This window comes from Nicotiana tabacum, chromosome 22 (genome assembly GCF_000715075.1).
Source record: "Nicotiana tabacum cultivar K326 chromosome 22, ASM71507v2, whole genome shotgun sequence".
Classification (NCBI taxonomy): Eukaryota; Viridiplantae; Streptophyta; class Magnoliopsida; order Solanales; family Solanaceae; genus Nicotiana; species Nicotiana tabacum.
In genome coordinates this window covers 62,718,558-62,732,489 of record NC_134101.1, presented here as the reverse complement: position 1 = coordinate 62,732,489, position 13,932 = coordinate 62,718,558, and positions in this window count along the sequence as shown.

Genomic DNA, 13,932 nt, shown 5'->3' with positions numbered 1-13,932 from the left:
AGTGTATAGTATAAGGATGGCTAATGTTGAGTTGATATTTTACAACAAATAACTTAGTAATATATAAAAAGATATAGATTTGTTGGAATGAATGGAAAATAAAGAAAAAATTAATAAACTCTCATTTAGAATACCGCAAAAAATTATACATATGTTATAATGTAGTGATTAAATATTATCAAAATTATTTATTGGATATAAATTATTTTGGTAGATGTTTGAGTCATTGGATTAAAATAGAATATACGAAGTATAATAGAAATATTTGTTTGATTTTATCATATATAAACTTGAATAAAATTTTATTTTTAATTTTAACCTTAGACTTTTTGAATAAATTAGGCGAAAAGCTTTGAAGGAGGATATTTTGGGCATTTGTTTATATTTTTTCTTGCGATACATAGCTAATCTCTATAATTATTATCCCACATTGAATATAAAATCAAAATAGTACCAAATTGTGGTATAACTAATTTCATAATTTCTTATGTCGAAAATGTAAAATCAATCACACATGAAATTGAATAATCTCACATTCTATCTCAAAATTATTATCCTTCAATATTGTTCACGAGAAATTATTTTTACTTTCTTTAATTTTTTTATTTTTTTTTAAAATTGTTGAGAGTAGTTTCAAGGATTACACATATAATCTATGAAGAGAAAGTACTAAGTGATTTGTTCATTTAGTATAGTTCCAAATATTATGAAAGAAACGATAAAGAGAAAATATATCATGAAAGGAGGTCAAATATTAAATATATATGTCGATAATGTCTTCAAATTTATTTATTGTCGAAAATTAAAAGTTATTTTCCAATACAATTTTGAAGATGTTATGTAATAGGATTGGTTTACTTTGTTGGAGAAATTTTTATACGTTTATTATTTTTTTGAATAACATATTTTTTAAATAATACGGCTTCCTACCTATATAGTTCAAATATGGAACAATTTAATAAGTAAAATTTTAATAGATTTCAAAGTCTTAAATATTAGGAATGTAAATTAAATTACATCTTTATCCAATGTAATATCAGTTTTGAAAGGGTACAAAAGGCGAACGACATTTCACTAAGGGCCTTCGTGCTTTTAATATAAAACGATGAAATGTGAAAGGTATAGTATTATATAGTAGTATCTATCTTCGTACTATATAGATAGATATAATATAGATATAGATATAGATATAAAACGATGAACAAAAAAAAAAAAATTTAAGTGAAAGGTAGTTCACATATAATATAGAAATGTGAAATTGACTATTGAACGAATTATTCATCATTAATTGATACCGTGACATTTAACTATTTATATTTCTGTATTGTACTTATTTTGACCTCAATTAGCAATTGATTTATGCTATCCGAAAATTAGCACCTCCACTATTTCATTCACGTTATTTAATACTAAAAATTTGTTTGACAAATAAAACGTTTAGTATCGAAGATACTGTAATTACATAAGCTATATTTTGTTGGACTTTGAAGTCCTAAATATTAGGAATCTTTACATAATTCAAATAAGGAAAGATTTTAATAACTAAAATTTTAGTTGATTTCAAAGATTTAAATATATTAAGAAAAATAATTAAATGACTATTTTATCTAGTGTGAAATCAATTTCTAAGGGGTAAAAATGACGAATGACATTTCACTAAGGGCCTTCGTACTTTTAATATAGTACTAATCTTAGGGTATGCGCGTTGCGCGTGTATCCTATACTAATAAGTATAAAATTTTAAAGAAACACATAAATAATAATGTGCTTGAGTTCTAAAATAAGAAAATAAAAAATATCAATTCATAAAAATGATGAGTGTTGATTTTCAGCTGTAATCTTCATTTTATATTTATGGCGTTCAATATAATTTTTCTCTAATCGTAATGTCATGTTTATCATACATATGTAACCAAAACTTTTCATGTTGGAATTCAGAGACAAATTTTGAAATTTCTTTTTTGCATCAAGAAGACATTTAAGAATAGCTTCATGCAATTTTTCTTGTTATCATAATTATTGCTTGTTTTTTTGTTTTTACAAATAAAAAAAATATTTTTAATTGCAAATATATGTTTTGAATAGATAGTTATTCAAATTCAACTTTTTTGAGCTCGACAGTTTAGAGGGACAATTTTAAGTCTTTAAAAATAAATATTTTTATAATTTTTATGGCATTAAATATTAAAGCATCTTTTCATCGATTTCTATTTCTTTCGGTGTGGCTAGCTGGTATTTCAGTTTAAATTATTATTATTGATCTTTACCTTATTTTAGTTCGATGACATTAAATTATTTGTTTAAGGTAGAATTAGTGTGGCAACAATTAGTTAAAAAGTATAGAGAAAAATTCTTGAAAATATTATATAACATATCCAGTTATGGTTAAATATATATATATATATATATATATATATATATATATATATATATATATATATATATATATGTGTGTGTGTGTGTGTGTGTGTGTGTGTGTGTGTGTGTGTGTGTGTGTGTGTGTGTGTGTGTGTGTGTGTGTGCGTCGTGATGGCACATAATCTCTAAGACTAGGTAAACCGATTTCTATCACATTTTGAAGCTATTTGTTTTTTGAATTAAATAAGTAACCAAAACTAACACCAGAATAAATATGAATATACAACCTCCCAAGACTGGTAGTACTGAGTCACGAACTCTAACTGAATACATGGAATGATCACGAGGACCGAATATACAATACTGTTTGATTAAAAATTAACAGTACAATGAAATGAAAAGACTCCAAGGGACTGTGACGACCAAACATCTCTACCTTGAATCCTTACGATCCCGCTTTAACTCTGCTCAAGTCCGATATCTCCAATACCTGGTTCTGCACAAAAATATGCAGAAGTGTAGTATGAGTACACCACGGTCGGTACCCAGTAAGTATCAAGACTAACCTCAATGGAGTAGAGACGAGGTACAGTCAAGACACTCACTAGTCTAATAACCTGTGCAATATAACATGCAAAAATAATAGAAAATAAATAGCAGTAATAGCAACATCAATCAACTAGTGATTTAAACAGCAAGGTAACAGAATCACCATAAATATTGTTCAAACGAGTAATAAATACAGGTACAACCAATTAATCAGGTCCTTTAGAATATACATCTTTTATCTAAGTTATTCAATTAAAACCTCTGGAATATAATCCCTTTCAAAAAATATATTTTCGAATATAATCCTTTTCAATAAATATATTTCCGAATATAATTCTTTCAAGTAAATATCTTTCGAATATAATTCTTTCAAGTAAATATCTTTCAAATATAATTCTTTCAGGTAAATATCTTTCAAATATACTTCTTTCAAGTAAATATCTTTATAATATAATTATTTCAAATAAATATCTTTCTAATATAATTCTTTCGAATAAATATCTTTCAAATATACTTCTCTCAAGTAAATATCTTTCAAATATACTTCTTTCAAGTAAATATCTTTATAATATAATTATTTCAAATAAATATCTTTCTAATATAATTCTTTTGAATAAATATCTTTCAAATATATTTCTTTCAAGTAAATATCTTTATAATATAATTCTTTCTAATAAATATCTTTCTAATATAATTCTTTCGAATAAAAGTCATCATGTGACGCCTCATTTAACTTTTCTGGTGTGAGGAATACATTCAACATATCACATCAAATGGCATGGCAATACCTTCGTGCACTTAGCTCATTCTCACCTAATATATATATATTTGATTCAAATCAATTGGCACGGCAACACCCTTCGTGCATTTATATCTTCCTCACTGTGAATACATATAATAGTACCAACTAGGTGGGAGAAATGCTAATAACAATAAAAGAAATAAAGTGGAGGCACACATGAAGCAACAACGACTACAAGTCACACAGAAAACATAGGTGCACAATAATATCTCAAGATAAAGGCATGAATGTATAAACAACAAAATGATATCACAATATAATGTATGTCTCTCGCCCTCGCCTGCACGGAAGCACCCTTCGTGCCATGAATATATGATAACATAAAAATAATTGCACGACATCACCCTTCGTGCTTTTACTCTCATCCTCACCTGATAATATAAATGAAATAGCACGGCATCACCCTTCGTGCTTTACACTCTCAATGGCACGGCATCACCCTTCGTGCTTTACACTCTCAAATGGCACGGCATCACCCTTCGTGCTTTACACTCTTCCTTACCAAGCACATGTATATCATTAACAAGCAAGGTAGGAAGCATAAATAACATCAAGGAGAGTGTTTAAACCACAATACAATACAACAATACATATCACAATTTTCACTGACCACAACCAAATTTCAAATATGTAGCAGAATCAATAAATTTACCAACAAATAGCCCAAGGCTCCACACAACGTATAATAAACCTCAAAACAATCAACAGAAGTGAAAAATACTCAGTATAGGGCAACGCCTTTATTATTCCAAATTCTTGATAATTATATTAACTCCTCAATTTAAACTTATAAATAAATATTTGCAGATAAGAGTTCCATCATGGATTTAATTCCAAGACAATATTAAATCAATAAACACACGGAATTCACATAAAATCCAAGTGACAATAACACTAAATTTATTATATAAAATACAAATTTGACAAATAAGGAACGAGGCGTGATAATTCAAGGATTTACTAATACCAACAATTATCTAATTTAATACATAAAAATGCCTAAAACTTTAAACCAAGAAAATTTGCACATATAAGCCCGAGTACGTACTCGTCACCTCGCGTACCCGGCTTCATATTTCACAAATGGCACATAAGACTCGATGCCTAAGGGGTAATTCTCTCCCTCGAGGTTAAGCAAGACACTTACCCTTTTGAAGTTATGCCGATATTCCAAAATCGCATCCTTTCTTGAATTGACCTCCCGACCGCCCAAATCTATCCAACTTAATTTTATAACTCTATTAAAATTCATCGAAAATATTTCCGGATAATAATACGTCGACTTAAAAATTTATTCCAAAAAGTCAACAAAAGTCAACGCGGGACCCGCCCCTCGGAACCCGACATAATTTTCATGAAATCCGAACACCCATTCCGATACGAGTTCAACTATACCAATTTTATCAAATTCTGATAACAACTCGACCTCCAAATCTTAAATTTTCGTTTTTTGGATGATTTCTTTTATTTAAATCCGAAATAAATGATGAATATAACCATATAATAATGAAGTATAATCACTTTAGGATAAAGAACACTTACCCCCAATCCATATGGTGAAAATCGCCTAAAACATCGCTTCAATCCAAGCTCCATAGCTCCAAATATGTTAAAAATAGCTGAAATCTCGAAATATAGCTACTGCCTAAGTATTTACTATTCGCGATCGCGGAAAATGCTCCGCGATCGCGAAGCACAAAATATTTCAGCCTTAAAATTGCTCTTCGCGATCGCGGAAAACCAATCGCGATCGCGAAGAACAAACTCCCCAATTCTTCCGGACAGCCTCTAGTATAATAGTCGTAACGTTTTGTATAAAACTCCAAATGATGAATAGTTTAACTTTCATAAAACTAGATTCCAAGGACTATAACTTTCATTTGTTTTTCATCTCCCAATTCCTTGTATATATTTATATATAAGCTTCCAAAGTCAGCCTTATGTAACAGAGATTTCCAAACTCTTCGCGGACAGCCTGTAGTATATCTATCATAACTTTTTGTACACAACTTCAAATGACAAATGGTTTACCTTTCTGAAAACTAGACACAAAGAGCTACAACTTTTAGTTTTGGATCATCTCCAAATTCCTTATACATTGCGAGATATAAGCTTCCAAATTCCTTATGAGTTTTGAACTTTCAAATTCTATATCTTGTGCCGAAATACATCAAATCAATTCGGAATGACTTCAAATTTTGCACACAAGTCATAATTGACATAACGAAGCTATTCAAATTTCCAGAATCGGATTCCGACCCCGATATCAAAAAGTCAACCCCCGGTCAAACTTTCCAAAAAATCTACTTTCGCCATTTCAAGCTTAATTCCACTACGGACCTCAAAATAATTTTCCGGACACACTCCTAAGTCCAAAATCACCCAACAAAGCTAACAGAACTGACGGAACTCCATTCCGAAGTCATCTTCACATATTTTCGACTATGGTCAAAATCCTAAGACTTAAGCTTCTGTTTTAGGGACCAAGTGTCCCAAATCACCTTGAATCATCCGGTAACTGAATTCAACCGCGCACGCAAGTCAATACACATAATACAAAGCTGATCAAGACCTTAAGTCATTGAACGGGGAGTTAATTCTTAAAATAACAAGTCGGGTCGTTACAATATATATGTGTGTGAGAGAGAGAAAGAGACAGAGAGAGCGCACGCGCGCGTGTGAAGAAAGGAATCATAAAGGTAGTAAATAAATAAAAAATCACAATTTAAATGAGATAATAACTTGAACGTATGCTTACGAAAAAAAAGTATGTTGAAATAAAAGAGGAGAAAGAATGAATACGGGGGACACCAAACTAGGTCTTCTTCAAGTGCTCTTTAGCACTTGAAAAATAATTCAGGACTTTCAGTGCTCGCTTAAGCTTTATTCCTATTTTTCTCTTTTTATTTCTGTCACGACCCAAAATCTCACCTACCGTGATGGTGCCTATCTCAATACTAGGCAAGCCAAAAATCCCAATAAATCACCATTTCTTTTAAATTTGAAAACAAAATAATTAAATTTAGCGGAAGAAATCTCAAAAATTCAAATATATCACTCCCAAAACCCGGTGTCACTGATTACATGAGCATTTAATGTGAATACAATGTTTGACTGATAAAAACCACTGCCTGAAAGTATAGAACAGTACAATAACTGAAGGAAAGAGAGACGAGGACAGCAGATACCAAGCAGCTACCTTGATAGTCTCCAACATATAGTACTCTGAAATCTAACAATCTCCGTATCCGAAAGCACCTGGATCTGCACACGAGGTGCAGAGTGTAGTATGAATACAACTAACTCAATAAGTAACAAGACTAACCTCTGGGGTGAAAGAAATGATGATCTCCGCAGGTACAGTCCAGTAAAAATAATGGTACAGAAATGTAGGCATGCTTTCAAGTTCAACAGATAAATTAAGTACAAGTGAAATAGATCAATACTGCATGATATAAGGAATATGACATCTCAGTAGCAAGACCTCATGTAGATACTGGTCACCAATTATTCAGTCACTCGGTGCAGTTTATGACCAGTCCGGCCCCGAGGTGTTCCAACCCGTATATATATACACATCGACTAACAGTCAGTCATTCAGTACCGTATAAGGCCAATCTAGCCCTGGGGTAATTTATCCCCAAATGCAAATGATACGGACAAGATCCATGTCCAGGTAAATTCACTACAATATAATAAGGCAAGTCCATGCCCTGGAAAAAATCCATCCCAAACATATATATAAGCACTAAGAGAGGCAAGTCCATGCCCTGGGAAATCCATCCCGAATATATATAATCATCTACGCTCACTAGGGGTGTACAGACTCCGGAAGGGCTCCTTCAGCCCAAGCGCTATAAGTCGACCGCGCTCACTGGGGGTGTGTGCAGACTCCCGGAGGGGCTCCTTCAGCCCAAGTGTGATATAAAGCCAATATGGCCTACTTCAGGAGGGGCAGTCCCGATCCGTATAATAATAAAGCCAATGAGGCCTGCTGCAGGCGAGCAGCCCCGATCCATTTAATAATAAAGTCAATAAGGCATGTTGCAGGCGGGCAGCCCCGATCCATAAAATAGTAAAGCCAATAAGACCTAATGCAGGCGGGCAGCCCCGATCCAGAACAATAATAATGTATAAAGCCATTCTGGCCTGCTGCAGGCTGGCAGCCCCGATCCATTTAATAATAACATATATAAAGCCAAATGGCCTGCTGCGTTGCGCAGCTCAATCCCATAAATATCCTCACAATGGACAATTATTACTGAGTGTGAACTGTATATTTTAGAACAATTAATTCAACAGCATCACGACCCCATGGGTCCTAAAATATCGGCACGTAGCCTAAACATGATCTTTAATACTAGCCTCAGCTTAATTTCTCTAACACGTGCCACATGTTCAGATAATAACAAGATTCTTTAATTTTACTACTTCACAAGATTTATTCAAGATACACTTTCTGTGGTGCACGTCTACATGTTCGTTACCTATCGTGTGTGTCACCTCCAAACAATTCATAACATACCAAATTCGGAGATTCATACCCTCAGAACCAAGTTTAGAAGTGTTACTTACCTCAAATCGGGTAATTATTTACTCCGCTAATCCTTTACCTTGTGAATTGGCCTCCAAATGCCTCGAATATAGCCACAATTAATTTGATTCAGTCAATAAAATTTATTGAAATTAATTCCATAAGAAAATATTAATTTTCCATAAAAATCCAGAATTTAGCTTAAAAATTGTCCGTGGGCCCCACGTCTCGGAACCCAACAGAAGTTATAAAATCCAAACACCCATTCCGATACGAGTTCAACCATACCAATTTTATCAAATTCCGATAACAACTCGACCTCCAAATCTTAAATTTTCGTTTTTGGAAGATTTTACAAAAATGTTGATTTTCTTCCATTTAAATACGAAATAAATGATGAATATAACCATAGAATCATGAAGTATAATCACTTTCGGATATAAAACACTTACCCCAATCCATATGGTAAAATTCGCATCAATAATCGCTTCAATCCGAGCTTCATAGCTCCAAATGTATTAAAATGGCCGAAACCTCAAAATTTATCTTCATTCTAGGCATTTACTCTTCGCGATTGCGAAGCACAAAATTTTTCAGCCCCAAAATTGCTTTTCGCGATCGCGAAGAACAAACTTACCCAACTCTTCCAGATAACCTCTAGTATAATGGTCATAACTTTTTGTACAAGACTCCAAATTGTAAATGGTTTAACTTTCTGAAAACTAGACACCAAGGAATATAACTTTCATTTGTTTCTCATCTCCCAATTCCTTATAGATTTCTAGATATAACAGTAACCAGCTCTTCTAGAGCTCACATTAACATCACTCGCACGGACAACTCACATGCTACATTATCAATATCTGGACCCACACGGACAACTCACGTGCCAATAATATAAATATCTGGACCTGCACGGATAACTCACGTGCCAATAATATCAGTACATGGATCCGCACGGACAACTCACGCGCCAGTAACATAATCCGCCTGGCATGGTCATAGGCCTTTAATTCAAGCATATCATACAGGAGCAATCAAATAAGTACACATGAACCATCGTAACTGATCACAACTCAAGCACTCGCATAGCTATCATATCCTTCATGCACGATCATCCCACTAGGAATATTCCCATAATTCCTCCGTGCCACATATCAATAACTCGTATATCAGTAGTCTATTAACTAGGAGAGTACTGTAATACTAATGCACCTCCATAAATCAAAACACAATGCCTCTTTCAGCCGCACGCCCTTATCAGGATTACCGAGCAACTATAGCATTCATCAAAATAAATAACATTGACCATTCCGTCCAGAATTCGTGATCTTCCTTTCAAGAATGAGCTGCCACCTCGTACATATAAATCTAAATCCTGCACAATACATCACATCTATCATGCCATCATGTGACAAGCACAAGAATCTCATTATCATCTTTGAGTCACCAATAATTTACATACCCTATTAGTTAGAAACCTTTCTCTTGCTTCTTTCTAAGAGGAAGCCACAATACACAACACGTTCCCCACACCAGTAGGAAATATCCGGCTCAAACCATGGTAGAAACCATCAAGAACACTTTGATATCTATTCGCAAATAACTAAACTATCAGAACTGAATTCCTCTAACTCGACCAAACCATGTAGGACACCAAAACCCAAAAATATTGCCACCAAACATCTGTAGAGTCTCACCACATCATAATTAACCCTATAAATACCACAACCGAAACACCCACTCTAAAAATACCTTATTTTAGTCTAAGACCATTTCATTCACCTTCCTGATACCGAAATATAAAATCCATAATGATATACATAAATGCCACAAGTCTCGACACCATCCAACTTAAATTTCAGATTTTAGCCATAAACAAATCCGCCAAAAATTCTCAATTCTTACATATTAATCTCGAATGCATTAGAACTTTCTCGAGAGTCACCCCCTTTACTCAAATCCACATTACACCGCCCAAATGAGCCAAAAGACACGTGCCCCATCAGCACAACAACACTCAAAGAAGTAACTCTACTTTAATACCACCTATCAAATTCATACTCCGTGCGCACTACATCATTCACAAATAACAACTCACTCATCCCACGATTTTCATATACTCATAAAGCGCAGTATAACTCGTATCCAGAAATTTCCTCACTCGAGTCATTCTCGAACTCCACCTCTGCAAGTCATCTCTGATTCCCAAGTATACTTCAGACCAAACAAAAAATTTGACACATAATCATGAATTGAATTATCAATAGCATGCTCCCCCACTTGGCTCAAAGCTATAGATTAAAATATTTGATAACTCACAATACCTATGCTTTATTACTGCCTTAATACCGTAGTCAGTTCAACGAAAATTCTTCTCAAGCTCAAGACACACCAACCATAAAATACCCCAATCATCCGCTAATCTCGCATTCATTCACTTAACACTCAAGTCAACTTTTTCAACCAGATTCAAATTCAAGTCTCAACACATACGCCCTGCTGGCAGAAAAGAAACTCTCTATTCATATCATAAGATACACACCTACATAAATTACTCCGCATGAGATAATCCACCTGCTTAGTCTCAAATTGGCATCTTGTTATACCCTTTCGCAACCACAATTACTATGAAATCACTTAATCTTTCTGAGTCCAAACTCATTAACCAGACACGAGAATTTAATTTTCTCCAAAATTTAACAACGTGAAATATCTTTAAAAATATTCACACTCGAGATTGTACGTCACATCAAAACAAAAATAAATCATCAAATGGCATTCCTTTACATTTCAAGGAAACACTTCTCGTCACATTCAAATCGTCTTAATACATCTCGCAGTTACATCATACTCATCACAAAGTCATTCTACCGCTCATCGAGCCACAAATTCCACTCGTAGAGACATTACCGAACATATGAGCCCAAATGTACACGTTACAACTAAAGCTACCGAGCCTAAGCTGCGGTCTAAACCTAGCCTCAAGTCCTCCAGACTGGCCCATCACCAAAACACAGAATACACATCTTGAACATCGTTCATGGAATCACAAACCGGCGATGCACAGCTGATACCGAGCGCTCATATGCGCATACAAAATGCGTGGAAGGAATTTAAAGAGTTATGTTTCAAGCTGAATCAATTCCGCACGATAGAATATAAGAAAGTGAAAGTTTCCTAAGGGTTCGGGAGTGTGATGACCCAAAGGGTCATGTTGTGAATTAAGACTCTATTCCTGGCCTGTTAGCCTGAAAAACCTTATTTTTACTCACCTTGATTTGTGTGCGCAGTCCAGGCGTAAATCTAGAAAGCCTTTATGTGGAAATTTATGAAGTAATAATTTTTGGGATTTAATATTGATTTTTTAGTTGACTTTGGTCAACGTTTTAAGTAAACAGACTCGGATCCATTTTTCGACGATCCCAAAAGGTCCGTAGTAAAATATGGGACTTGGTCGTATGCCCAGAATCGAATTGCGAGGTCCCTAGCTCGAGAAATGAATTTTTGATGAAAATTACAAGAATGAAATTCTATGGATTTAAAGAAATTGATTAATGTTTGATCTCATTAGTATCGGGTCCGTATTTTGATTTCGGAGCCCGGTAAAGTTTTAATATAATATATAAGTCATGTCTGTGAAATTTGGTAGAAATCGGAGTTGATTTGACGTGATTCAGACGTCCGGTTGAGAAGATAGTAGTTTTGAAATGTTCTTAAGGAACTCATGAGTTTTGGTGCTAAATCCATAGTTTTAGGTGTTATTTTTGTGATTTGATCACACGAGCAAGTTCATATGATATTTTTAGAATTATGTGCATGTTTGGTTTGGAGCCCCGAGGGCTCGGGCTCGGGTGAGTTTCGGATAGGCCACGGGATGTTTTGAACTTAGAAACTTTTGCTGGTATAACTGAACCTGTTGCAGGCCTCTGATCTCGCAATTGCGAGATCAGGCATCGCAAATGCGAACCAAGCAAGTATGGCAATTGCGAAATTTTTATCGAAATTGCGAAGATAGCCTAGGCCAGCAGTTCTAGCAATTGCGAGTTTATCTTCGCAATTGCGAAGGGCCAATTGTCGCAAATGCGACGTACTCTTCACATTTGCGAAGGCAGCGGAAAGTGAAGGTTCTCGCATTTGCGATGACCCCTTCGCATTTGCGAGCTTCGCAATTGCGAAGCTCAGGTCACAAATGCGACATCCGAAGCTGATAACTTTGGACTTAGACGGGATTTTTCATTCATTCTTTAATTTTTCGAATCCTAAACCTCAAGAGGCGATATTTGGGCGCTTTTCACGGGAAAACATTAGGGTAAGTGTTTCTTATCCTATATTGATTATATTTTATGATTTCATACTCATTTATATCATGAATTCGTGAATTTATATAAATTCTTCTAAAAACAAAAATTTAATATTTGAAGGTCCATTTGATATCAGAATTGGATAATTTTTGTATGGTTGGACTCGTCTCGGAATGGGTGTTCGAATTTCGTAAGTTTTTTCGAGATTTGAGACGTGGGTCCCACTACCGAATATTTTAATGAATTTCGGATTTTATCCGAAAAATTAGTAAATTCATATGGAATTAATTCCTATGATTCGTATTGAGTATATTGAATTATTTGTGAATAGATTTGAAGCTTTCGAAGACAAATTTAAAAGGAAAAGTTGTGGTTGAGTAATTGATTGGAATTTGCAAAGCGAGGTAAGTGTCGTGGTTAACCTTGACTTGAGGGAATAGAACCCTTAAATTATTTGTTATGTGAATTACATGTGAACGACGTATAGGCGAAGTGACGAGTGTCTATACGTCGTCAAATTAATTGTTTGCCTGCTTACTTGAAAAATCATAAATTATTTTAATTCATGAATTAATTATTATAATAATTGTTTCTCTCCTATTCTTTGGCAAATATTAATTCTTGAATTCCTGCATTAGTTATTACATTCTATTTGAATTATGTGCCTTAATTGTTATTTGACATTTAGCATATTAAATATTAAACTGCATATTTTCTCTCTGATTTTCATAATAATTTGCTATTTGCCTTTGTTTGTTTCATAATTAAATCATAATTATTGTATGATTATTGTCTTATAATTGTATATTAAGCATTGCATTTATTGGGGAAATATCTTCTATAAGAATTGGAAAATAAATATGTTGGAGGATCGGGTTGCACGCCGCAACAGAATTGATTATAATGAATATATTGGAGGATCGAGTTGCACGCCGCAACAGACTTATTAAAAAGTCCATATTGGAGGATCGCGTTGCACGCCGCAACAGACTTATTAAAAGTCCATATTGGAGGATCGGGTTGCACGCCGCAATAGACTTATTAAAAGTCCATATTGGAGGATCGGGTTGCACGCCGCAACAGACTTATTTAAAAGTCGATATAAATATATATTGGGGGATCGGGTTGCACGCCGCAACAGACTTGATTAAAATAAATATATTGGAGGAGCGGGTTGCACGGCACAACAGAATTGAATGTGAATATATTATGAGAGCGGGTTGCACGATGCAACAAAATTGAATGTGAATATATTGTGAGAGCGGGTTGTACGCTGCAACAGAATTGAAGGAAATGATAATTGGTTATAAATGCTGAGTTGGCTTCAATTATTATAAATGAGTTACCTGATTTATTTCTATTATTGTTGTTGTTACTAATATTGC